At 47.5% G+C, this 24,482-nt stretch overlaps 1 long non-coding RNA gene across 4 annotated transcripts in view; it reads right to left on the bottom strand.

The window, feature by feature from the left end:
* Positions 1 to 23,563, bottom strand: part of LOC114215674 (uncharacterized) — a 105,886-nt gene extending 82,323 nt beyond the window's left edge. For 3 of the 4 annotated variants that reach the window (XR_003610608.2, XR_003610607.2, XR_003610612.2), the window contains exons 1-3: positions 21,536 to 23,563; positions 19,638 to 19,809; positions 9,270 to 9,412 (exon numbers count right to left, since the gene is read on the bottom strand). This is a non-coding gene — a long non-coding RNA (uncharacterized LOC114215674). The remainder of the gene's footprint in view (positions 1 to 9,269; positions 9,413 to 19,637; positions 19,810 to 21,535) is intronic. The other variant, XR_003610609.2, reaches the window with a different exon arrangement.
* Between the last annotated feature and the right edge of the window lie 919 nt (positions 23,564 to 24,482).

Genomic DNA, 24,482 nt, shown 5'->3' with positions numbered 1-24,482 from the left:
ATAAGCCTTCCCACGTTGAGCGCCCCTTCGAAGCACAGAAAGGGGCGGGGGGGCGGTCCGCCAGCAGCATGCTCTGAGAGGCTAGGAACACGTGCACGCCTGTGGTTTTCAGCACAAAAACAAAAGCCCTACTTCTTCAGAGATTCCACTTTGCACATTCACCACATCAGAGATTGATTTTCTTAAATGCCGTTGATGGATCCTGAAGCAGACATTCTTCACAGTCTTGACAGCACAGACATTCCCCAAATATTTGCAAGATGAAAAAAAAAATCTTGGGAGGTTTTCCTCTAAAATAACATTTGGTAATATAACTTTTCTTCGCTCCTGGCACTCGGGGCGGAGGGGAGCAATGTGGAAAAACTTAAAGGGGGCCGATCCATGGAAGTGTGCCAGGGGCCTCGGTGGTGAAGGTGGCTCACCCTGCGGGTCTCACACGACTGAGGCTATGAGGCCTGCGCCCAGAAAGTGGGTGGTAGTGAGTGCGGGCTGAGGGCCCCCCCGCCCCACTCTGGTACAGTCAGAGGCTCCGTGAAGACCTTAGGAATATGGTTTCCAACAGATGAAAGAGAACACACAGTTTTGCGTACCTGCGGGGCTCAGGTCATCGCACTCCGATAGGATGCGGAGGGAGGAGGCACCTGCTAGTAGCGAGAAGGAAGAGCCCACCGCTGACTCACTGCTGAGGTGTCATGATTTCAGCAGGGTCCCCGCAGGTAGGAAGAGCTGTTGTGTTACTCACAGGCCCCTCTCTCCTGCAAAGGAAAGTGCCTTCCTGGCTCGTCTCTTCCCCTCCGCCCCCAGCTGTCTCCCCACGACAGGGGGGCCTCTAGGGTATTGCTCAGCTAGCACAGGGGAGCTTGTTAAAACACAGGTTTTGATTCAGTAGTTCTGGGTGGGACCCAACCATCCGCGTTTCTAACAAGCTGGCAAGTGGTTCTAATGCCGAGTGGTCTCTGAACCACCCTGGGGCAGCAGGGACCCAGCGGGTTCAAAACTTAGGGACATGAAGGGGAGGAAAGTGGCCTCATGTGGCCATTACATTGATAGAGGTTTTTTGTTTTTTTTTGTTTTTTTTTTTTTTTGGTGACAGCAGATCTTCGCTCTTATCCCCAACAATGATCCCAGGGATTGAATGCTGCTATCAGCGTCTCTTCTTGTCCCTAACTTTATCCATCACACCAGCAGGCAGTAACTAAGTCCTTCCTGCCTCCTGACTGCGCCCAGAGCCGGCCCCCTGGAAGAGAACATTCACGAGACACAAAGCGTAAAGGGAAATCTTGCATTCACCAGGCGATTTTCTGCTCCAGCTCCAGCTCGTGCTGATTCAGGAGCCGCGGCTCAGCAAGGCAGGCCTTTTCTCTGCGGCGAGCCGGCTTGGCTTCTCCTCTCCAGTGGAGTGCGCTTTGCATTCAACAGATGAAAGGGCCATTTGCTTCTAAATTGCATAAATTGCTTTCTTTTATTGCTCTCATTGCAGGAGTGGCCTTAAAATGGCGTGAAGGGCTCCCAGTCTGCAGGCTCTCTTGTTTCCCAAAGCTTGCTCATTTTTCCCGGGTCTTGAACTCTCCCTCTCAATTCCGCCTGCCTGAGTGGGCGAGATGGCAGAGGCCGGGGCGGGGGTAGAGGGTGCTAATTGGCCCCGGCTGAGAGCAGCCCTGGCGAGAAGCCACGGGATGGGAGGCTTTGTCAGGTGGAGCGGAGCCCACGCTTGGTGTGAATGATGACTCAGGGGTCACAAGAGAGCCCGAATAAGGCGCAGTTTGGGTAGCAACCACTATCTGGCTTGAGTCACTGATGGATGTTTACTATACTAGAAAGGAGGCTGAAGCTATGATGATTCCTCAGTGGGGAAAGACAGGTTGACACAGATGTGAAAGCTGTCAAGTCAGAACGAGGCACGTCGTTCAGTGTTGTCTCCAGATTTTGTGTTCTTTGGTTCATGTCACACAGGATGAAGCAGTATATGCAGACGGCTGCTCAGAAGCATCACAGCATTAATCAGAGAGCGCCCTCCTGGGTGGGGAGGGGAGTGGGAAATGGCCTCAGGGAGGGTAATGACAATTCTCGGAGGTCACCTCAGCTCACCAAGCGGTCCTTGAGACCATTTGCTCTGGGATTGATTGACTTCTATGAGGCAGAGGCTGGGCCGCCAGGTCCTTCAAGAAGCTGGATCAAAATAGCTTCCCTGCCTGGACCCCATAGGACTTTCTGGGGGTATTCTCAAGGGTAAAGGTTTGGCCTGAGACCCATGCTGGGGAAAAAAGCCCTTTAAGTAGATGAGGGAGTTAATATGTTTAAAGAGCGTATATCAGCATCCAGCCTTACATAAATACTAGCTATTATTATTACGCAACCCGATTCACTCGGGAGGTACCCCTAAACCCATCTAGAACTGAATGGCATCAGCCTGTCAGAAGTAACCGCCTTCCCTGAACCGTAAATCAGAGCCTCCACCAGCCTGTCATGATCAGTGTAATCTATGTCATGTGAGTTCTTCATTGATCATTGATTCTTTACCTCAGTTTTCTCATCTGTGGAATGGGGGGAGTAATAAGAGTATCAGTCTTAGTGGGTTATGGTGAGGATTAAATGCGTTTGTGGGTGTAGAGCACTCAGCACAGTGCCTGGCACATAATTAATGCTACCGTATTGTCACATCTTTGGAGGTATTGGGAGTCATTGGCCATGTGTCTTCCAGGAGAAAGATGGGGAACCACTACACTGGATTTTCTATTGGTTATTCCATCAGTAAATTGGTCAGTGTTTATCCAGGGCTTTCCTGGTTGAAAACTCTATGCTTCATTTATGGAAAACCAATTCGTGTATCTAGGTTGAAAAAGCTGATACTTTAGGGATTAAGTGAATACCAAAGCATTATCTATTTATTTTACAAAGATTCAATACAGATGTCCTTTCAAAATTCAGTTTCTTTAGTGCATTCTAAATGTAACTCAATTAAAACACTGATTTAATGGAATGTTCCAGAATACCCCCCAGAACTTGTCCCGCTATTTCAGTACAATCCAAACTTCAGAGTAACCAAACAGCCCTCACGGATGAAGGAAAGTTCTTCTATATCAGAGTCATAGAGGAATTGAATTATGGAAGAAATGGCACAGTTAAAAAAAATTACCATTCTGTGGTGGTCATCAGGAGGAGAGGATAGAGGCTAACGAGGAACTTTATAACAGAGAGCTCAGGCCGTTTCCAGCCTAGATCACTGATCCATCTTGGCAACGCTTTAAATGCAATCAGACGTTATGAACCTCCAAATACGGCATACAAACAGTATCACCAGTGTACTTGAAAGTACTTGAAAAAGTACACTTGAAGTGTACTTGAAAAAAGTTGAACTTGAGTCAAATCCAGCCATTAATTCTAATTCCTCTTCTATAGAAAATATAGTGGGGAGAAGGCCATGTTAAATGGCATGAAAAAGGAATCAATGAAAGCTAGGATGTAAGACACTAGAGAATCTGATTTGGTTTCTTTCCCAAGTCAGTTACTTGTAAAGAAAAATGCAGGGAGGACTCTTCTAGATTAAAAGTGACTTAAAGAACACTTGAGACATAACCAGCAAATAAACTGAATGGACTGTCTGGATTCTGATTTGAGCAAACAATTGACATGTGGCCTGGGCTCCACCAATCAGACACCATGCCCGCATGAAACTTCTCTTGGAAAGTGGGTAACGTAAGGATGCCGGCACCATCTATAATCTATTTTCTGGTGAAGTTGGTAGAGGGGATTTTTTTGGCGGTGGCAGTAATCGAAAGGTTGTTTTTGGTGCAGAAGTGCTACTGGTGCATCCAAAGGCAGTGGAAGTTGTAGGAAAGGAAGTCCCTGGTCTAAGTTGCAATGTTGTAAATTGCAGCACCAGCGCCTGGTGGCCACGTGACCGCTTCCCCTCAAAACACAGCCCCAAGCGTTTTTCTCCAGTCCTCCTGATAATTCTGTCAGCTACCCAATACTCTTCTGGTAAATTCCTTTTCTACCTGATCGAAGAAATTTCAGTGAAAGGAGTGCAGGCTTGTGAACCACAAATCATGTTTAAAGAATATACCCTGGAAGGAGAGAATGAAAAAAAATTTTGTGTGGTAAAATATATAGATAACCTAAAAGTTACCACTTTAACCATTTGTAAGTGTCCAAGTACTAGCACTAAGCACATTCACCATGTTGTGTAACCACCACCACTATCCACTTCCAGAACTTTGAGAATGAAACATTTTAACACGGATTCCTGTCTTTGAAGATCCCAGGTTTCTAGGTCACTTTTAATTCAAGTTAATCAGCATTCACTAATTTCCACAACGTGGGCTCCACAGCTCTGCTCTTTATGCTGTGCTGCCAGGACCAAGGAGGAGCCTGAAAAAACGGTCAGAGAGGATATTTTTTCATCCAGTCCTGCGCAGGCTGAACGATACGTTGACAGGTGTGTCCACACACTGTGCGTGGACAGGTGTTCCTTTAGGGGGAAGAAGCAGTTATTACTGAAGTTGTGAGGCTGTCATTCCCAGCCAGAGCACTCCCGGCCCCTGGGTGTGGGGAGCTGGAAAAGCTAATTTAAAATTTTACTTTTAACCTGGGACGAAGCTAACAAAGTCTACTGAGGACCCACGTGGCTAGTATTAAAACAAGTTAGTGAGGATATGTCAGTTTCTGCTTCCTAGAAGCTCAGACAGGCTTTCGGTGATAGGGTAAGAATTTCTAAGACTTCTGGGAGTAAAATTAGTAAAAGAAAAAAAGTTGGTGGTGGAAAAGTTGGGGGAATCATTCATTCAACAGTATTTATTGAGAACCTGCTTTGGGCCAGGTTCTTTTCTGGGCACGGAGATCTCGGCCACCAACAAAACAGACATGTGGCTCCTATCTAGAGCTTCTAAACTAATGAAGAGAGGCAGAAATCAAACAACTGTTAGCTATGTCTAGTGGGGCAAGCGCTAGAAAGAAAAATGAGGCGGGATAAAGTTGGAGACAGTGACTAGAGGTGTATGTTATTTTTGATACAGTCATCGTGGAGGGTCTCTGAGGTGGTGACATTTCAGCAGGGGCCTGAGGAAAGAGAAGGAAGGTGTCATATAAGAGTGTTCCAGAAAAAGAGAGCAGGAGGTGCAGAGCTCGGAGGCAGGAATGGGTTTGGCAGATCCTGGGATCCACAAGGTGGTCAGTGTGTCCAGAGTGAAGCCAGAGGAGAGTTGCTGGCAAGAGGGTTTAAGAGGCAGCAGAGAAAAGATTTTGCTCTGAATATCCTGAAAGAGTATTGCAGGACGTGGCACACGTACCACCTGGGTCTCAAATGAGAGGTTTTCTTGAAAGAGTTTACCCTTCTGTAGGGCAGGGGGGACGAAGGGGCCCCCTGCTCTTTCCTCACAGGCTCTTTGATAGCTCCCCTCCTGAGTCCTAGCTATCAGGGTGAATCACCATTTTTTATTCTTTGGCTTCCTGGGCCTTAGCTGGCTTTTCGGCAGCGAGATGGGAGCTATCTGTTTGCCTTCTGCAAGCCCTGGGCAGTGTCTGTCTTGGGCCAACCATGTTGTCAGCGAGTGTGATACGAGTGTTATCAATAAGGTAAAGATGCAGGTGAGAGAAGACGAGGAAAGATCCAGCAAGGAAGGACAAAGGGAGGAGAGAGAACTTCAGGACAAAAGCCGATCAAAGTGTGGGACGACGAGGGTGGTAGGACAATGCCCTCTCTCTCCCAACAGTGCTTGCTTGGGCCTCCGGGAAAGTGATTGCTTGTATTTCTGCCTCATAGGTTCCCATTAATTTTCTTGATATTAAGAGAAGACGAGACTGCTGGAGCCGAGCAGAGTCACAGAGCGGGTACCCATGCTCCTCCCTGGGATGCTCACGCCTGTGGACTGGCTCAGATTTGAAGCCGGCGCCCTGGAGTCAGCCGTTGCCACTCATGCCCCCTGCACGGTTAAACATCTGATTAAATACGGGGGGAAATTATGCTGTTTTCGTTCAGCCTGTTCTTTGCTGACACAAACTATTCTTTGTTATAAAATTGAAACTATCAGAATTAGCATGGGAAGGGCCATTCTTTCAGTCTGTTATGTGATCTCAGTATCCCCAAGTTTCCCAGACTTCTATAAGCTCATTTTTGTAATACTCAAATTTTATAGGTTGAACTCTTGCTCTGACTGCAGGAAACCGGATCCCTCTGGATATTTCTGAAGGGATCTGGCAAGTGCTTGTGTGCCCTGGATGTTGCCTGTCCCTCGCCCCCACCTCCCACCTCACGGCACCGTCCGGTTTTCTGGCTTCAGGTGTCTCCTCACTTCTCACACTACTGCTCTCTCTGCTCGGCTTCAACCCAGCTGTGGACACAGCCCCCTCCTTTATTCCTCACTCACACCCAGAGCCCAGCTGGTGTGTGTGGAGGCAGGGGTGAGAGTCAAAATATTAACAACTGCTGTGGCCCATGGAATGGCCAATCAGCCCTAATGGGTCCCTGCTGTGTCTGGACGATTGGGGGAGGTCAAGGGGTCATGGGTTTGGGGCCAGGGGATTTAAGGCAATGGTGGTGGGAACTGGGAGAGAAGGTACAGGACAAGGGGCTATTTACCAGTATGTACACTAGTCTTGTGCAAGATTTGCAGAAGGATGGGCTTGTTGCTGGGCAACTTAAAATTAGGTCTCAGACATCACTGCAAGCCTGAGTCAAGCCCCATTAAAAGGAGCCCCGCGTCAGGGGTCTCCCTTCTTGGACACCAGCTGGCCGTCATGATTCTGGGGTCTCTCTTCCCTCAACCAAGTTCCTTCTCCAATCTCCATTAACTCTCAAGTCCAGAATTCCTCCCTCACCTAGCTCAAACATCTGTGAGAGGAGACTGAGAATTCCTTCACAGAAATGACCAAAAACACTCTCCAAGGAAGTCATAGTCATGATTTAACTTCATCTACGAAGATCCCCTCATTTTTGCACATCCAGCATGCCCCTGATTATTTTCTCAACAGCAGGGCGGTTTCATCCTGAGGACGAACTCTGTCCTCACTCCCCTAGAGCAAGGGGTACAACTTGCAGCCATCTTTTAAAATAACATTTTGGGGGCGCCTGGGTGGCTCAGTCATTAAGCGTCTGCCTTCGGCTCGGGTCATGGTCCCAGGGTCCTGGGATCGAGCCCCGCATCGGGCTCCCTGCTCCGCGGGAAGCCTGCTTCTCCCTCTCCCACTCCCCCTGCTTGTGTTCCCTCTCTCGCTGTGTCTCTATCAAAAATTGAATGGAATCTTTGGAAAAAAAATAACATTTTGGGTCTTCTACCATAGACATGGACAGCTCGTGGCCAGTGTCTGGTCGATAATAAAGGCTAATGACTGATCTTTTAGTAACAAAATAAGTGATATTTTTGTCCATCACCACCTAGTCACACATCTTTGGAGTTTCTCAGTGACCTTCTTGAAGAAATTGATTTATGCCTTCACTCATCTGTTCAACAAATGTATTGAGAACCAACTATGTGCTAGGCACTGTGCTCAAAATTCAGGGAAACAGAAGAAAACAAAAAAAGATGAGGATCGCTGCTCTCACGGAGCTTATATTTTAGTGAGGGAGAAAACCATAATCATCTAAATATCAACAAAACCATCAACATAACCAAAATAAGTAAAACCTAGAGGATATGAAATAGTAATAAATGCTAAGGAGCTAAAAAGCAGGAAGGACCAGTAGTGTTAAGGGGATTTTAGACAACGAGTGAGGACCTCTGGGAGGAGGTGATTTTTGAATCACCTGAAGTAGAAGGGTGAGCTGACATCTGGGAGTGGGATGGGGAAGAGAAAACCCATTGTCACATCGTGAGCAAAACCAATGACACTGAGAAACCTCAGTTCGTAATAGTGATTGAATCAAAATACAGACCAGCACTCTACGTGGTCCTTGGTTTTCTCCTTCACTGAATAAGGGTGAGGTTTTTTTTGTTTCAAGAAGGAGCTACGTTTCCTCACTTTCAGTGCTTTGGGTAACCCACCACACTTTCCTTCCATCTCACTAAGCTAGAGGAGGAGATCTCCAGCACGGTTGTGTCAAACTGTTATACTTATGGTTTGCTTATGGCAGGAAATAAAAATGAATGACATTTATTCTCTTGGTGCCCTGCATTTTTCCCAGTAAACCAATCATGGCTGGTAAATTATGGGCTGCTGTTATGCTTTAGAATAGGTACAGCTGTTCCAAATAAGCTCGCATCAGAATAACCCAGTAACAAATGCTTGTTGTCACATTTCCAGAGCGCATCGGCGTTGGGCAGTTTTGATCATCCACAGACTCTGTTGCCTATGGCAACAAGTGTTTAGATTTAGGTTGATAGGAGCCTGTAAGAAGTGATCGATTTTTAGAGGATTTCAAGGTTTAAAAAGTTTTCTCTCTTTTAATGGCTCATGTTCCTGTCGTATCTTGTAACCCTTTGAGTTTGGAGATGGCATTTTTTTTTTTTTAAGATTTTATGAGAGAGAAAGAGTGAGGGTGCATGCATGAGCAAGGGGAGGGGAAGGGGCAGAGGGAGAGGGAGAAGCAGACTCCCCACTGAGCAGGGAGCCTGATGTGGGGCTCCCTCCCAGGACCCTGGGATCATGACCTGACCCGAAGGCAGATGCTTCATCACCTGAACCACAAAGGCGCCCCTTGGAGACGGCATTCTTAACGATTAGGTCCACAAGTGTGGCTCTGACTAAACAGTCCTGTACCTGTTTGGTGATCTTTGGCTATGACCACGGTTATCTGTGGAGAATGTTGCTGTGTGGAGCTCTACCTCTACCCTGTATGTCCTTCACGGGGGTCATCTTTGGAAGGAGTGGCCACCCCCTTCTCAATAGCCATGTGCCCAGCCTGGCCAGCCAGTCTGCCTCCCTTCTTTTCAGCCCTGCCCTTCAATTGTTTAAACTACCTGCCAGAGGAAAGTATTGTCTGAATGGCTGGTTAGTCCTGGAAGAAATCCTGGTAAAACACACACAAAAGAACAGAGTTCTAATTCCAACTTCCTCATTTGCTTAGGCAAGTCCTTTTATTTCTCTGAGCCACAGTTTTCCCATCTGTACAATGGGAAGAATACCAATCTCATAGGGCTGTAGGTCAATTAAATGAAATAATGTATATAAAATATCTCACATGATGCCCAGCTAGGAAGTAGATCGGGGCATTATTAATTTCAAAGATCAGAGGAGATCACAGTGGTGGGAGTATTTGGCCTTTGTGAAGAATCACCGCCACCATCATAGATCCTTGCCTTTGCTACTTAGTTATAAACTCCTCTTTGACTTACCACAGTTCGGAGTATCCAAAGGACATTTTGGTCATCTCATTTGCTATGGTTGACTCTAGTGAAGGGCAGGAGACTACAATCAAATGCCTTGCGTTCCAGTGGCAGTGCCTCATTGCATCTTCATGCAACCTTCAAGAAGCCATCTGTAAAATAGGGAAGTTGGACTCCTAGATCTCCACAATGCTCGACAATTTTATAACCCCATGTAAAGTGAAGGCAAGATCTGGAACAGTAGGTATAGATTTCTGTGAAGTGAGAGACTAGGGAGGTTTCCACTTCAGCCCAGTTCTGTTTACCTTCAGCCTCACCCCGAAGGTGAGCCAGCCAGATTTTTTTTTTTTTTTTTTGGCCAGATCTTTCTAAAATGAAAACTTGATTATGACACTTGGCTGCTTAATATCTGTCAGCGACTTGCCATTGCCTTCAGAATGAAATCGAAATTCTATGGCATGGCATGCTAGGAGCAGCTTGTAACTGTGAAACACTGGAAACATACATGTTCCATAATGAGAAACAAGTCAAACTATAATAACTCAGTATTTAGAATATCATTCATAAGTTAAAATAATGTTGCCATGATTAGTAACAGCTTGGAAGGTGTTTCCAATGAAAGGACTTTAAAAATGGAGGCAAAAATATTTTATATATAGAATTATAACTATGCTAAATTATAGAAAATATTTTACTTTTCAAAAGACCAAATTTTAAAAACCCCAAATGTGAATATAATTGATTTATTTTTCCTTTGTAATTCTATATTTTGCCATTTTTTCTTTAATGAGAACATACTGTTTTATCAAAAATTGTTTTCATTGTTTTCTTATTCTAGCAGTAAAACATGTTCACTTTTTTTTTAAATATTTGAGAGAGAGAGAGAGAGAGAGAGAGAGAGCGAGCGAGCACGAGAGGGGGGAGGGTCAGAAGGAGAAGCAGACTCCCTGCTGAGCCGGGAGCCCGATGTGGGACTTGATCCTGGGACCCCGAGATCATGACCTGAGCTGAAGGCAGTCGCTTAACCAACTGAGCCACCCAGGTGCCCCAAGCATGTTCATTTTAGAAACTTCAAAAAAAAAATCTAAGAAAAAACCCAAAACTACCTATACTCCTGACCTCTCAGAAATAACCACTGTTAAATCCTCTTGTATATTCTTATTCTTACATATAGTGTAGGTGTATTTATTGTATATATACATATATGTATTCTGATATATATACATTCATGTATACAAAAATAAGAATATGCAAGACGATTTAACAGTGATTATAAATTTTAATTATAAGTTTATAAAAAATTTTTTTAAATTATAAATTTTCTGGTACCCAGAGTGGGCAAAAATAGGTGAGAAGTATACTCTTTATAGATTCTTTTAATGAGGCTGACTCCTCTGGGTCTAACACATCTTGTGTGAAGGTTACTCACATTTTTTACCATGGGATGGCAGCCCTGCTTTCTACCTTCAGGATACACAGGGTGGAAAGTGTTTCTGGATCCCAGAAGAGGAAAATTGCTTTCTATGTGAGAACTTTAGTTGCCGTCTTACTCTCACTTCACTCCTGATGCTCAGAATTTATTTGGAACTTCAGTGTAACAGAGACATCAGCCAGAATATTGAATCATCTGTAACCCTGAGGTCCTATCTTCATGAGTTCCCTTCCCGAAGGTTCCTAACTCGGTAGCACTCGGTTGTTCCCACTGAACACTTGTCCTTTCCGATGTTGGCTGCAGGCGATGGAAAGTGAATGGGGGATGAGGCAGTCTTCCGTGGGCACCATGATCCACAGCTGGGTAACTGGAGACATGAATCGGGAGTGGCAAGCACACTCATTTGTGCCCACAAAGATAGTTTCACCAAAATTGGAACCTGGTAGGGAGCCTGTTATAGAAACTCAGCCCACTCACCAAGCCTGATCCTACCGGGAACTGAGCCGTGGGGCTTGCCCAACCGAACCATGAAACAAATGTATTCATTCAACAACTACTTGAATGGGAACTATATAGATGAGCCAGGTGCCAAGGGGACAATAGTAATCAACATAGTAAGATCCCTTCTGGTGGCAGAAATGCCCCCTCTTCTCAAGAAGAGAGCAAACCTCAGAGGAGTCTGTTCTCTGATGGGCAGCAGGAAGGGCTTCCCAGGCAGAGGCTAGGACATGTGGAAAGGCAGCAAAGGGCTTGGTACATTCAAGAAACAGAAGACCAGTGCGGGTTCAGAGCAGTGAATAGGAAGTGGCAAGGAATGAGGGTGGACTTCACAGGGGATCGAGGCCTGGTGCACAGTGTGGGGGTCATGTTCTGGGCAGTAGAATGCTGTACGAGGAGTTTAACCAGAGACAGAAGCCTGGGCTTTGGCCACTCTGGCTTCCCCCCACTCCTCTCTACAGTGTTCACTTCCCTGTACCCACCTCACCACCCCCCCATAGTCTCCATCCCATTTCCCAGATCCCTCCATTCCTAAGGTAACCCTCAATCATAACAGGTAAATGCCAGAAGACATGCCAGGAGTCCGCACTGTAATGGTAAAGCCTTCATACAAGGATGGATTCTCTGACCGCAAAATGATAGAGATGCATTGCCAGGAGGTGGCGAATATGCGAAAAGATCTTTAGCCATGGACTGTTCTTCTAACTGGGATCACATATCTCACAAAAGGTCAGACTGGTCTCAAAGAAAGCCAAGCAAGCACATGGTACTCCCTTTCCTGAGGGAGGGACCACAGCATGTGGAGGGCAGGATTCAAATCCTAGGGTCTTAACAATGGATGGGGTCCTGGAGTTCTTCTGAGCCTTAGCCCATTTCACCTGGGCTCTTCTGGAGCGCAGGCTCAAACGATTTCCTTCCTTTTAATCAGATCTGAGTAACAGGTATCTCATGTTTTCCATCTCTTGATCACCCTCTGAGAGGGGCTAACGAATGGAGAAAGAGCCAGCCAGGCCCAGGTAATGCGCAGATTAAACATCTAGTCTTGGTGTCCTCAGAAGTGGTCTGCGTTCCATTCTCAGGACAGCTACGCCTAAGCCTTGAGCGACTGAACTGAAGTTTGTGGCATTACCTCCCTCTTAGTCTTCTCATGCAGGGTTTTTCCAAATAGATCTTCAAGTCCCTCCAAATCTTTGACATCTAATCATGCAGCTGCTGCAAGAGATCGTCTGAATTATGGAAATGTTAATGCAATAAAGCAGCTACCTGTGGTCCGAGGACCATGTCAAGTATTATCTGGTGGATCTCAGATACCCCACGTGTGTCTCTGTCTCTCACACACCCCCTCATTCCCTCTTCAAAACACCAGCCTCGCCTTGGCACCGTGGGACTCTTAAGTCCCCTGTGCTCAGCAATGACTGACCCATTTCCTGCCCCAGCCTGCACAGGGCGAGAATGTGATGTTCCATTTGCTCTGTGAGAAGTTAAATGTCACCCTCTGATGTTTACTTGCTTTGAACTTTCCTAGCCAGGGTATGTGGGGAAACTTTTCTCCATCCGACTCCTCCTTTACCCCCTGTGCTGTGTGCAAACAGTCCCTGCTTGTGATTGCACATTTCTGCCCTCACATCCTTCCAAGTGTGGGGTTTCTTATTGTCTTACTAACAAAAATAGCGACACTATTTACCCCGGACTCACTGAGTCAGGTGCTCTTCTAAGCCTTGCGACAAGCATGTGAAGTGTTTGCGCTCATGAACCCTCTTTTATAAACAAGGAAACTGAGGCACTGAGAGGTCAAGGAACCGGTCCAAGATCACCCACTGTGAGGCAGAACCTGTGCTCTTAACGCCGCATCTAGGTCCTGTGCAACTACGTTCAACCAACACCTATTACCCTGTGCCAAGCACCCTGTCAGACACTTGGGATTTGGGGCTGACTACATGGAAAGCCTGGCCTACAGCAGAAGAGAGACACGCAGGCACACTAGAAACCAGGCTGCCGAGTGGGGAAGGGGAGGCCGCACAGGGGCCGGAGGACTTTGAAGGGCAAGTGGGAGCCTGTGATACCTTATCGGGAACACTGAAGTGGTGGTAGGGGATAATGCGGCAAACCGTAAGCCTCTCTTCCACCATCAGATAGGCTTTGTTCCCTTCTGTCTCTTCAGTCTTTGAGACTTCAGTGTTGCCTTCTGCCCCAGGAGAGCAGTTCTTGAACTTCGATGGGCATTAAAGTCACAGCAGCTGGCTGATGCCCTCATGGCAACGTGGTTGAGCCAATTTTCAGCGCCCCCCCCCCCCACTCAGAGATGGTGTGTGCCGGAGTCTGGCCGATGAAATGGTGGGTGAGGGCCATGCCAGTCACCTCCTAGCCTGCCTCCTAAAACCACCCTCGAAACCCTCCTCCCTCCTCTCCCAGAATCTCGTGGCAGACTCTGGGGCTATTCCAACGTACATGTGGGTTTGAGGGCTTAAGAATCACTAGCCCAATACATTTGTTGTAATTGCCACCTTGTTACCCTTAATGTTTCTTGGGGTTGGGGGGGAGGGGGGGAAGCTTACAAATGCAGATTGTCATTTTCTTCTTTTAACTTTTCTCTCCGAAAATCTTCCCTCAGCCCGCGTTTGCTGCTGAATCTACCCCTAAGCAGGTAAGAACTGTGGGTGCCTGAGGGACCTAACCTGCACTGGAGCAATCAGGAGGGGGAAAAAAAAAAAAAAAGCCTTTTCTCCTCCCTTAGGACCGGAGTCCTGTACCATAAGGGGGCAGAGACACGGAGAGTGACCCCCACCCAAAAGAATATAAAATAGCTATTATTTTGATAGAATTCAACATACATACATACAACACTCGAGCATCTAGTGTATACCGAGCACTATGCTAAGCACTCTACGGACAGTAGCTCATTCAGTTCCAGCAACAGCTCTAGGGGACAGACATTAGAATGATCTTATTATACAGATGAATCGAAGGCACAGAGAAATGAAGTGATTTGCCCAGGGTCACATGACAAAGGGAAGATAAGCCAGGACTGAAAGACCATCCAGTGCCTAAGTGTACAGGGACTAACCCCACATACAGGGCCTTCACAGAGCTGCCCCGGCTCCCATGCCCCCATCCTACTACCACCCTGTCCCATCTCCTCACTCTTGGTGGCCCTTTTCATTCCAGACTGGATGGCACTCCCCTTGCCCACTACTCTCCACACTTTCTATAATTAAAATTTAGTCAATTTGAACAAAGCCCCTGAACCTGATGATTCTCTCTAGTCTTCTCCACCGTTTGAGATTTCCCCAGCACCATGGCAATGAGATTCTTGGATGAAGCCGGATCCTTGGAGGTAGGGAAATGCAGAAGCAAGCAAAATGTGAAGACTCATAGCGCTGGTAAGTGGTTCCCTCAGGTGGCATCCACCCTTTGCCCAAATTCCCACCAGCAGCCCCCCTTCCTCATCCAGGGCTGTTTCAACTGCTAAGTACCTTCAAGAGCCTACAGAAATGCTTAAGACTCAAAAAAAAAAAAAAAATGTAGGGAACTCCAAAGTAGGAAAAGGGGCAAAATTGAAATTAATGAAAGTTTGATTAAATGCCCACAAAAATATCATGCTAAACTTCATAAATAGTTAAATTTGGGATTCATAAAAAATTCATGGTGTTCAAAAACAATTAAGGCTTGCTTTCCTTACTTTGCAAAAAATTTTCTAGTTTGCAATAACAATTGTTGAGAAATCACAACCAGTTGTGAATTAGATGTATTCCTTGTAGGCGACTCATTTCAAAAGCAGACTAATAAGACTCAGATCGTACTTTTGACAGCCAAAATAGTCACTTGTTCAAATTGGCCAAATGTTGAATACATGAGATATGGGTGCTAATTAGGCTTGATAGGATGCGGGGTTGAACCTCCAAAAGAAAGAATCCCTTAAATCCCTTGGAATCCTACCACCTTCCCAAACCTGGAGAACGCTCACTGTAGGCAAGAAACAGGGGACAAGACAGAAAGCAGTGGTCCGTGGTGGGGGCATTCCTCAGCCTCAAAGGGAGAGGCCCCCCAGGGGAAAGAGCGGTCTCGAATGCAAGGCAGCCTTTAGCCAGCCAGCCTGTCTCAGGAAAGAGTGACTGAATGTGTCCAATAGACTCCAGCTGCCCTGGCTGGAAACAGGCCAAGAAAAGCCTGCGCCCCCTTTTCCCTTTGCTATAGGAAGGAGATTGGGAGGCTTTTGTTTTTTAAAAAAGTGGGGGAGTGAGGGGCGCTGCGAAGCTCTGGTGTTCTTTCCCCTCGGCGACTGGGGAGTGCGGCTTCCTTATCATTCAGTGCTGGCCCAAGAGCGCATTTTCCCTCGGACACCATTGCAAATTCACATCTGTTTTCTAGTTGCAGCTGTCAGGCCCGGGGCGGGGAGAGCTCTGCGGTCCTGTGATAAACCCCGAGTGCCTGCAGTTAATCAGGGAGCTGCCTTTGTCCTTTGTCCCCACTGCCAGGCCTTCCCGATAACCGGCCCGAGAAGCTCCTGGGTTCTAGGGTGCCAGCCCTCGACATGGCGAAGGCTCAGGACCTGGCTCTCCTGACGGGCAAATAAGGCTCTAATTCCTGCCACCTTTGCTTGTCAGCAAAACCGGGGACTTAAACGGGATAAGGGATAGGAACTCGCCCTAAGAGGTTTAAGGCGTTGGTGGCTGCCAGGCCAGCCATCTCAGAACCACCCGAGAGCCTTTTAGAAATGCAGGCTCTCAGGCCCGGCCCCAGACCTACCAAAGCAGCATCTGCATTGCAGCAAGACCCCAGGTGACTAGTTTGCACATTAAAGCTTGAGAAGCCTGGATTTAAAAAAACAAAACTCTGCAAACTGTACCTTGTGAGGTATGACTGGGGAATGATTTGTTAAATGTCTTCTCTTTTAGCTCCATGAAAGGTCCCAAGCTGGCTTGTTCCCCCCCTGCACCCCACTTTTTAGCTCAGTGCCTCGCATACTGTAGGTACCCAATATTTATTGATTTAACCAATAAGGTTTATATCCTGTGTGACAGACCTGTGGGGGTGGGGGGTGGTAGGAATAGACAGGATGTGAAAGGTACGGCCCAATCCACCTGGCAGTCCAGGTGGTAGACACACAGTCCACCTGGCAGGTGGTAGCCTGCATTTGGCATCTGGTACAATGCCCAGCGCAGCGCCACCGTTCTCAAATCTTCCATGCATCAGGATCACCTGGAGGCCTTGTTAAAACAGATTGCTGAGCCCCACCCCAGAGTTTCTAATTCAATAGGTCTGGGATGGGATGGAGACTGCATTTCTAACAAGTTCCAGGTGATGCTGATGCTGCTGGTCCAGGACCCCATCTTAGAAGATGGCCTAGTATATTGATGTGGCCTGAAAAAGTGTCTTCATATTTTAAATGCAGAATAGGAGGCATGCACAGTGACAAAAATACCAAATTGGCAGGAGTGCATTTTCAGACTGAGGGATGGGGCTGCTATTTCTGGCTCTGGCTCTTTTTCATGGGGTGGGGGGTTGGCTGGGTTGCAGCCTGGGATGGGGCAAGGACCAGGGTGCCAATGGTCAGGGGCTGAGTGGTGCTGGTGGCCACAAGGCAATCGTTTGGGGCTCAAAGGCATGGTCCCAGGTCCTGGATGTACATCAGTATCACTTGTGTGCCCTTTAAAGGACTAGGTTTTCATCCCAAATCACGAGGGCTGGCACTCAGGTGTCACCTCAATGTAGAAGAGGGTTAGTTGCTACCAAACAATAACAGCAGTAACATATTTCCTCCACGCCAGGCCTTGAGCTGAGTACTTTACACACATCAGCTCCTAAAATTGTCACATGCAGTTGAGTGTCTTCGTTTTCTATTTGCTGCTATAACAAATCATTGCAAACTTAGTGCCTTAACTAAGGGAAATGTATTACCTTACAGTTTTGAAGGTTAGAAGGCTCACACATGTCTCCTGGGGCTGGAATCAAAGTGGCAGCAGGACTGCATTCTTTCCAGAGGCTCTAGGGGAGAATCCGTTTTTGGGCCTTGCCCAGCTTCCGGAGGTTGCCTGCATTCCTTGGCTCAGGGCCCCTTCCTCTAGCCTCAAAGCCTTCCATGCAGCACCTCTGTGTGGCTCTCCTCGGTGGCTACCTCTCCTGCCTCCCTCTCCCACTTTTAAGGAGGACGCTTTGATTACACTGGGTCCACCTGGATTACCCAGGATCATCTTCCTATTTTCAGGTCTGCTGATTAACAACCTTAATTCCATCTACAAATTTAACTTCCCCTCGCCATAATCTAACATATTTCCAGGCTCCGGGGACCAGGATGCAAGCATCTTTGGGGGGCAGGGGTATTAATCTGCCTACCCCAGGAAGCACTCCCGTTTCGAAGATGAGAACGTTTCGATTAGTGAGATTAAGGCACTCTCTCAAAGGTCGCACAACTGGAAGCCGCTGTCTTAGCCTGAGTTTGCCCCCAACGCAGAGCCTAACAAACAGACTCAAAGGCAAGTCCTTTACTGGGGAGTGAGATCCCCAGCGGGTGAGAGACACACCGAGCCAAGCAGGGAGGGAGGGAGAGCCTCAGAGATGTGTTCTCCAGGTGGCCATCGCCTGAAGACAGACCACGGGGCGAGAAAAGGAAACGTGCCAGGGTGCATGTGCTGAGCACCAAAGCAGGTGCCTGTGCTCTCTGGTCATGGTCTCAGCAGCCCCATTGGGCGCTGTCAGGCTGCACCTGTGTGGGGCTGCGAGCCTGAAGGAAGGTGTAAGGGCTGCCTATTAAACCCAGAGCTCTCTCTGACGTCACCCATCAGCACAAGCAACACTGACCCACCTGCAGTCATGTAAGTTCCGTCCATCTGGTAGCCCTGAGCTTCCTGACATCACTCTTGGCACACAGGAGAATCACTCCTTTCGGGAACATTCAGTGCCTGAAAGCTCATGCAGACATGTGCTCTGGAGCGTTTCCCTGGGACTACAACCTCCACCCCTTGGACTTGCTCATCCCTGTGGGTAGTGGTGGGAGACGGGAGGGAAACTGGCCCGTCTGTGTTCCTCGTGATCCAACCACACCTATAACTTCATAAATAGACCCAGCTCTTTTGGAGGGCAATGTGGTGACAATGATCAAAACCCACAGAAAACATAAACCTCTTATGATTTTCAAGGTCATTTATCCTATAGAAGTAATGAAAGGATATATACAAAGATTACAAGCTTGTTCATGGCAGTGTTGCTTATAATGGGAGACCATCAGGAACGACTTCCATGTTCTTGCAATGCAACCCCCCCAGCTGCACACCACCCTGTTGTAGGATATATATTGACATATATACATGTTTACAGTACACTGTTTGGGGCAAACGTTCCTCTTTTTACCCTCTTACTGCTGGTCTGAATTTCCAGCATTTTATAATGAATATGTTCTGCTTTTGTAATTTGGGAAAAATGTTTACATTTTATTCAAAATAAAGCCTCCGATTCTCTCCTCTCTGCCACACGGCTGACCTGGATGGGTTTACCCTCATTGACACCCCTGCGGTAACTTCCACGTTTATGTTTTATGTCTTCAGCCTGATTTCTCTCTGAGCTCAGACCCAGCCATTCATCTGCCTTCTTGGGATTTCCACATGACCACCTAGAAGCGTTCTCAAACTCCACATGCCCCCAAGTTAATGCTCCAACCCCTCCTGCCCAAACTTGCTCCTCCTACTTCCACCTCTGAGTCATTCGTGAAGCTTCTTTTTCTTATCCAGACTCCTGACACCCTCTCCCCCACCTGCCATCATTCCATCACCCAGTCCTGCTGATTTGACCTCCAAATTCCTTACTGGGACTTGCCAGGCCTGCGGCTCCAGCCCCTGCCTCCCTCTTCACCCCATTTAGTGTCTCTCTCTCTCTCTCTTGCTTGCTTCCCTGATGCGCAGGGGCTCCATCCAGAAGACCGAGAGTACCTAGCTCTTTTCCCCCTGGGGGCCTGCGCACCAGCTGGGCCCTCTGCCAGAAAAGTCCCCAGCCCTGCCCCCTGCCTGTGAGCTTCTTCCCATCCTCATGTCCCATCCTAGCAGTGACTTCTTCAGGCCCCAGTTGAAAGCAGCCCCCTTTGTTATTCTGTGCCAGGGCCCCCATGCCCTTCCTATCACCATCTGCAATTACAGAGACAGTGAGTGGTGGTGTGTCTACTGCCTCAGCTAAGACAGAAATTCCAGTTGGTTCTATTCCATTCCTCCTACTGCCCCACCCCACAGAGGTGTCCAAGTCTCCTCCCTTTGGTTTAGAGGCACTTACAAGTGCCTCGGACTCTTGATGAGGTGGAGAATTGTATGTGTGTGTGTGTGTGTGTGTGTGTGCGCACGTGTGTGTGGGGGGGTCACACTGAAGAAGGGCTCAGCCTCTCACTTCCCTGGCCTCCCCAAAGAAGGTGCCCCTTCCTCTCCCAGTCTGAAGTCCTGCCCACCCCCCCTTCTTGTTCTTGTTACCAGCCTATCTTCTTATTCTCCTTTCTCCAGGCCCTGCCATATGTGGGCTCCTCGCTGGGAGAGGAAAAGCAGACTCTGTAAGTTGCATGCATCCAAGAATCTTCCTGGGGCACCCCATGTGCTTTCTCCTTTTGCTCTTGTTTCCGCTATGGTGTAGGCTGACTGGGCGTGCCTGGGAGAAGGAGGTGGAATGGAAATATACAGAAAACAAGCAGGTTAGCACCTGCCATATAATCCTGCCCCATATCTTTTTATTTGTGTTCACTGGTTTGTCATTTGACACCCGGTTCACCAGGTGCCCTCCCCCCACAAATTCACGTCCACCTGGAACGGTAACCTTCTTTGGGAAGTAGTGTCTTTAAAGAAGTAATTAGTTAAGATGAAATCATACTGGTTTAGGGTGGGCTCTAAATCCAATATGACTGTTGTCTTTAAGGGAAGAAGGAATTTGGACACAGACACACAGACACACAGGGAGAAGACCTCATGAAGACAGAGGCAGAGACTGAAGTGAAGCATCTACACACCAAGGAACACCGGCGATTGCCAGGGATTGCCCACAGCCACCAGAAGCTGAAAGAGACAAGGAAGGATTCTTCACTAGAACCTTTGGAAGGAGCACGGCCCCATCAAAGCCTTGATTTTGGACTTCTGGCCTCCTGAACTGTAAGACAATAAAGTTCGGTTGTTTTAAGCCCCCTCGTTTGTGGTGCTTTGTTAGGACAGCCCCGGGAAACTCATACATGCCCAACAAGACTCTCAGGCCCTTGAGGGCAGGGGCCACATGTAATTTGTTCACTGTGGAATCCCCAGTGTCTAGCACAATGTCTGGTGCATAAATGGTCCTAAATAAACTTTTGTTGAGTGAAGGTACCCAAGCCTGAGCAGGTGTGATTGAAGCAAGAACAAGGACTGTGGTGATGTGTTTGGTCCCATGGAGAAAAATAGCAGCTAGAGAGTGAGAAATGGAGCTTGGCTCTTCCTTCACAATCTCACTCTCAGATGCTGAAATGACTATTTTTGGTGAATGCAAATCATACTGTGGCCGGTGTCTTCAGTCCAAGGCCACAAAAGTGTGCACTGAGCCAGGGTTCTTATCACAACAGTTTATTTTTATTGTAACCACGCCTGACCTTCCGGCTCCGAGGCCTGTACACTCAGACTGTCCTGAGGGCCACCCCAGCGTGGCCAGGTCTCCTTCGCAGGGAAAATCCACAGGTTTCTAAATGGAGGAGGCCCTCAGCCCTCCCCTCTACCGGCAAAGGAATACCACCCTCTCCCATCTGTCGCCTACACGCTGACCACTTTCTGGCGTGTTTGACACCCACAAATCACAATCTGTTGCTCTTGGCTTGCTCCAGTTTCTCAAATTAGATGGTAAGTGTGAGCATGCTGTGTAGCCCACGGGGTGCGGCTGCTGGGGCCAAATGCTGTCCCACAGAGGTGGGAAGCTCCTTCTCAACATTTGGTCTTCCCGAGAAGAGACAGGAAAACACTTCAGAACTGCTGGATTTTTTTTTTTTTTTCTGTTAATTGAGCCACAAGTAAGCAGCAATCAGCTGTCCGTGGGTACAACATAAGTTGCCAAAGATGGGGATTCTCCTTTGTCTCAGAGGTCTATTTGGGGTTTAGGTTGAGAACACATTTCTCAAAAGTTCAACCAGGGTTTGAAAAAAATAAGGAAAAACAGTATTAATCTAGTGAGACTCAGGATGCCTTTTTTGTTTTTCATTTTCTCAAATTGTATTTTTCTTATTTGGTCTTTGTACCCATAAAGAATGACTCTGACACAGAAGAGGGAAAGAAAGAAAGAAAGAGAGAAAGAAAGAAAGAAAGAGAGAAGAAAGAAAGAAGAGGGAGGGAGGGAGGGAGGGAGGGAGGGAGGACGAGAACATTACCCATTTGTCCCCAAGCTGGGTTTCCTTGGACTTCTGTGCATTCACCCCGCATCCACTGTGAGAACTGCCGTACCCGTTGCCCTACTGAAAAAATGATTTTGAAAATCACCTGATTCTGAAAACATCAGGGAGCAGTGTTGCTATGACGGCAGGTTTCTGAGGGAGGGATGGAGGAGGCTTTATGTCACATGGCACAACTCTTCAAAATTGTTTTTAAACATGCCCTTCTTTACCCCAAAGTTTCACTCCTCACGATGGCTGTTCTATGTCTCCTTCTTTGTCTTCTTCTTCCTGGTCCTCTCCCTGTTTTTGTACCTGTAGCCACACAGGTTGTCCTTCCAATGACCTCCTCTTTCCGGCCTCTTCTGATATGTCAGATTCCTTCCGGAGGGTATCTCCCTCAGCTTCTCTTACGCAGAGTACCTTGGCCTTCTCTTAGCCTCTCTGACTGTCCTCTCAACCTGTCTCCCCACACAGCCCCTGGCTGAGCTTGCTGCTCTAATAGGATATCCTCCTTCCTAAAAAGCACGTGGTTTCCCCACACGAGCAGAAACCTTGGTGGATATAAACAACCATACCTCCTGTTGACGTCTATAATCCCAGGCTGTTCTGGGCTAGTCCCATCACATTCTCCCCATTTTCTGTGAGGTAGAGGGCTAGAGCATATATGATAGAGAGGGGTCGGAAATGGCCAGGATTTCAGCGTCAGTTCCATAAAAGGATCAAGGATTTGTGAGTATCAATATGAACTCCCCCCCGCCCCCGGGGAGGCACCAGGCATGGCCACTGCCCTTGAGGAGTGTGTAATGTGATTTGGAGAAATGTATATGAGACTATTATAGAGCATGTGGAGACAGCGACATGGGCTAAGTGCCCCCAAGAGTTCAGAAGGGCAGGTAGGTACAACCTGGAGAAGTTTTCAGGCAGCTTCAAGGACGGACCTAGAAGATGGGTTGAGTCTAACCAGGGGGAGGGGAAGCGAGCGGGTAACCCATTCAGGAGAATTAGCGTGAACAAAAACTTGGGAGTGGATGTGCGGTATTGTGGAAGACAAAAGGAGCTCCACCTAGCGAGTGATCCATTTCCCCAAGAACATCCCTAAACTGGTCTTACTACTTTAAAATTGAACCTGAACTACATCCTTCCTGGAATTTCTCCCATTCTTAATTGTAAGGAGGCCTCCAGTCTGGTGCATAGGCAGGGAATCCTCTACTCACCAAGGACTGAGTTTGCAAGGATTGTTGTTTAGGTTGGTTGATTGAATCTGCGCATGCATTTTTCCACAGAAACCAAGGTGTACCTGGGAATTAGCATAGGTGTAGTAAGACTAAAATATGTGTGTGTTGAGCAGGGGTAGGGTTGGCACATGGATTGCTTTAACATCATTATGATAGATAACCCCTAAGCAAGTAAGACATTTTATGAAAAATTGGTATTTTTCAAATGATTTTTTTAAATTTATAGAAATGTCACATTTCTGTGATATTCCATGGAAAGTTGGTGAGAAATGACCCCAGGATGTCACACTGAGAGTTCATTTGGCTGCTCGACTACCCTAGAAGTTCTAATGGTGACCCTGAGCCCTGTCTCCCCCAGAGTCTAGAACCAGAAGCATGAGGCCTACTGGGGCTTCGGCCACACCTGGGGCTTCACTGGGTGGGGTCTGGAGGTGCATCTTATGTCTTTAGGGCATAGGAATTTAGCTGAGGTCCAGGCAGCCTTCATGGGGTGGTGGCTCATCAGGGGATGTGGCACCATGGTGAGGACCCAGGTGGAAGGGAATATGCAAAGGCAGGCAGGTGGCTTGGATATGTTTCAAGGAGTTTAGCTTATTCCCTGCAGGACCTCAGGCACTGCCTGCTGAGTTTAGAAGCAGCATCTAATCCTCTAAGGAAAGGTCTAGAAAAACTTGGTTTGGTGTTAGGCTCCACAAGGATGGCTGAGATCCAGAAGAAGCCTAGTTTTGTGAGCTGAGTCAGTGTGGCCAGGATCTAGAATGGTATAATTTGAATGGTTCATATTGTAGCCAAGAATCTTCCTTTCCTCCCCAATCCCTCCCCCCAGGCCCCCTCCACCTTGCTTTTTTTCTTACTCTCATTCATTCACACTACCTGCCAAGCCATTTCCTAGGTGATAGGACTCCATGATGGACACAATCCCTACCCTATGGAAACTATAGTTTATGGTGGAGGGGGGATAGACACATAATAATGGCTAAATTCATAATGACATGATTATAATTATGGATAGTGTTCCAAAGAGATACAGCATTTAACAGCGTTAAGGAGGGACCTAACCAGGTCTGGTGGGGGAGACTGGGAGTGCTTAGCAAGGCTTCCCTGGGAAGTGGCATCTAAGCTGAGACCTAACAGAGGGGGAGTCAGCCAGGCAAAAGAGAAGACAAGAGTAAGAATAGGAAGAGTATTCTAGACAGAGAGAAGCACCAGTGCCATGTCAGGAAGAAGGATGGCATGTTCTGGGACCTCGCTGGAGGGAGTGAGCAAGCGGGGTGCGGTGTGAGACAGCGGGAGCAGATCATTGGGCACAAGTCTGGGGCGTTCACAGTGGGCTGGGTTACTAAGGCCTCTGAGTGGAGCTCAGTCTTCGGGCATTTTTAATGGTGTTAACAGTGATACTAATAGCTAGCTCTTAGAAAGCACTTTCTGTGCGCTACCTGCTTTCTATGCCTCATGTTATTCGACACTCAAAATCTCCCTAAGGGATTTGTACAGTTATCTTTCCGTTTTACAGATGAGGAAAACAAGGACTAGAGAAATAAATAAAGGTACCTAAGGCCATGCAGCCAACAAGTGAAGGAACTCAAACTTGATCAGCGGCCTGCCTGAGTCCCAAACCCTTGCTCTGAAAACTTGCCCCAACTGCCTTTTGGTATCAGTGACGCTTGCCAAGAGGGGCCAGGGAGGCACCGGTGTGCAGTCCCTGAGCC

This window comes from Eumetopias jubatus, unplaced genomic scaffold (genome assembly GCF_037043125.1).
Source record: "Eumetopias jubatus isolate StellerSeaLion01/CBP00866 unplaced genomic scaffold, mEumJub1_p1.0 scaffold_4, whole genome shotgun sequence".
NCBI lineage: Eukaryota > Metazoa > Chordata > Mammalia > Carnivora > Otariidae > Eumetopias > Eumetopias jubatus.
Note: the sequence above shows the minus strand (reverse complement) of the source record. Positions and strands in the feature narration are given on the sequence as shown.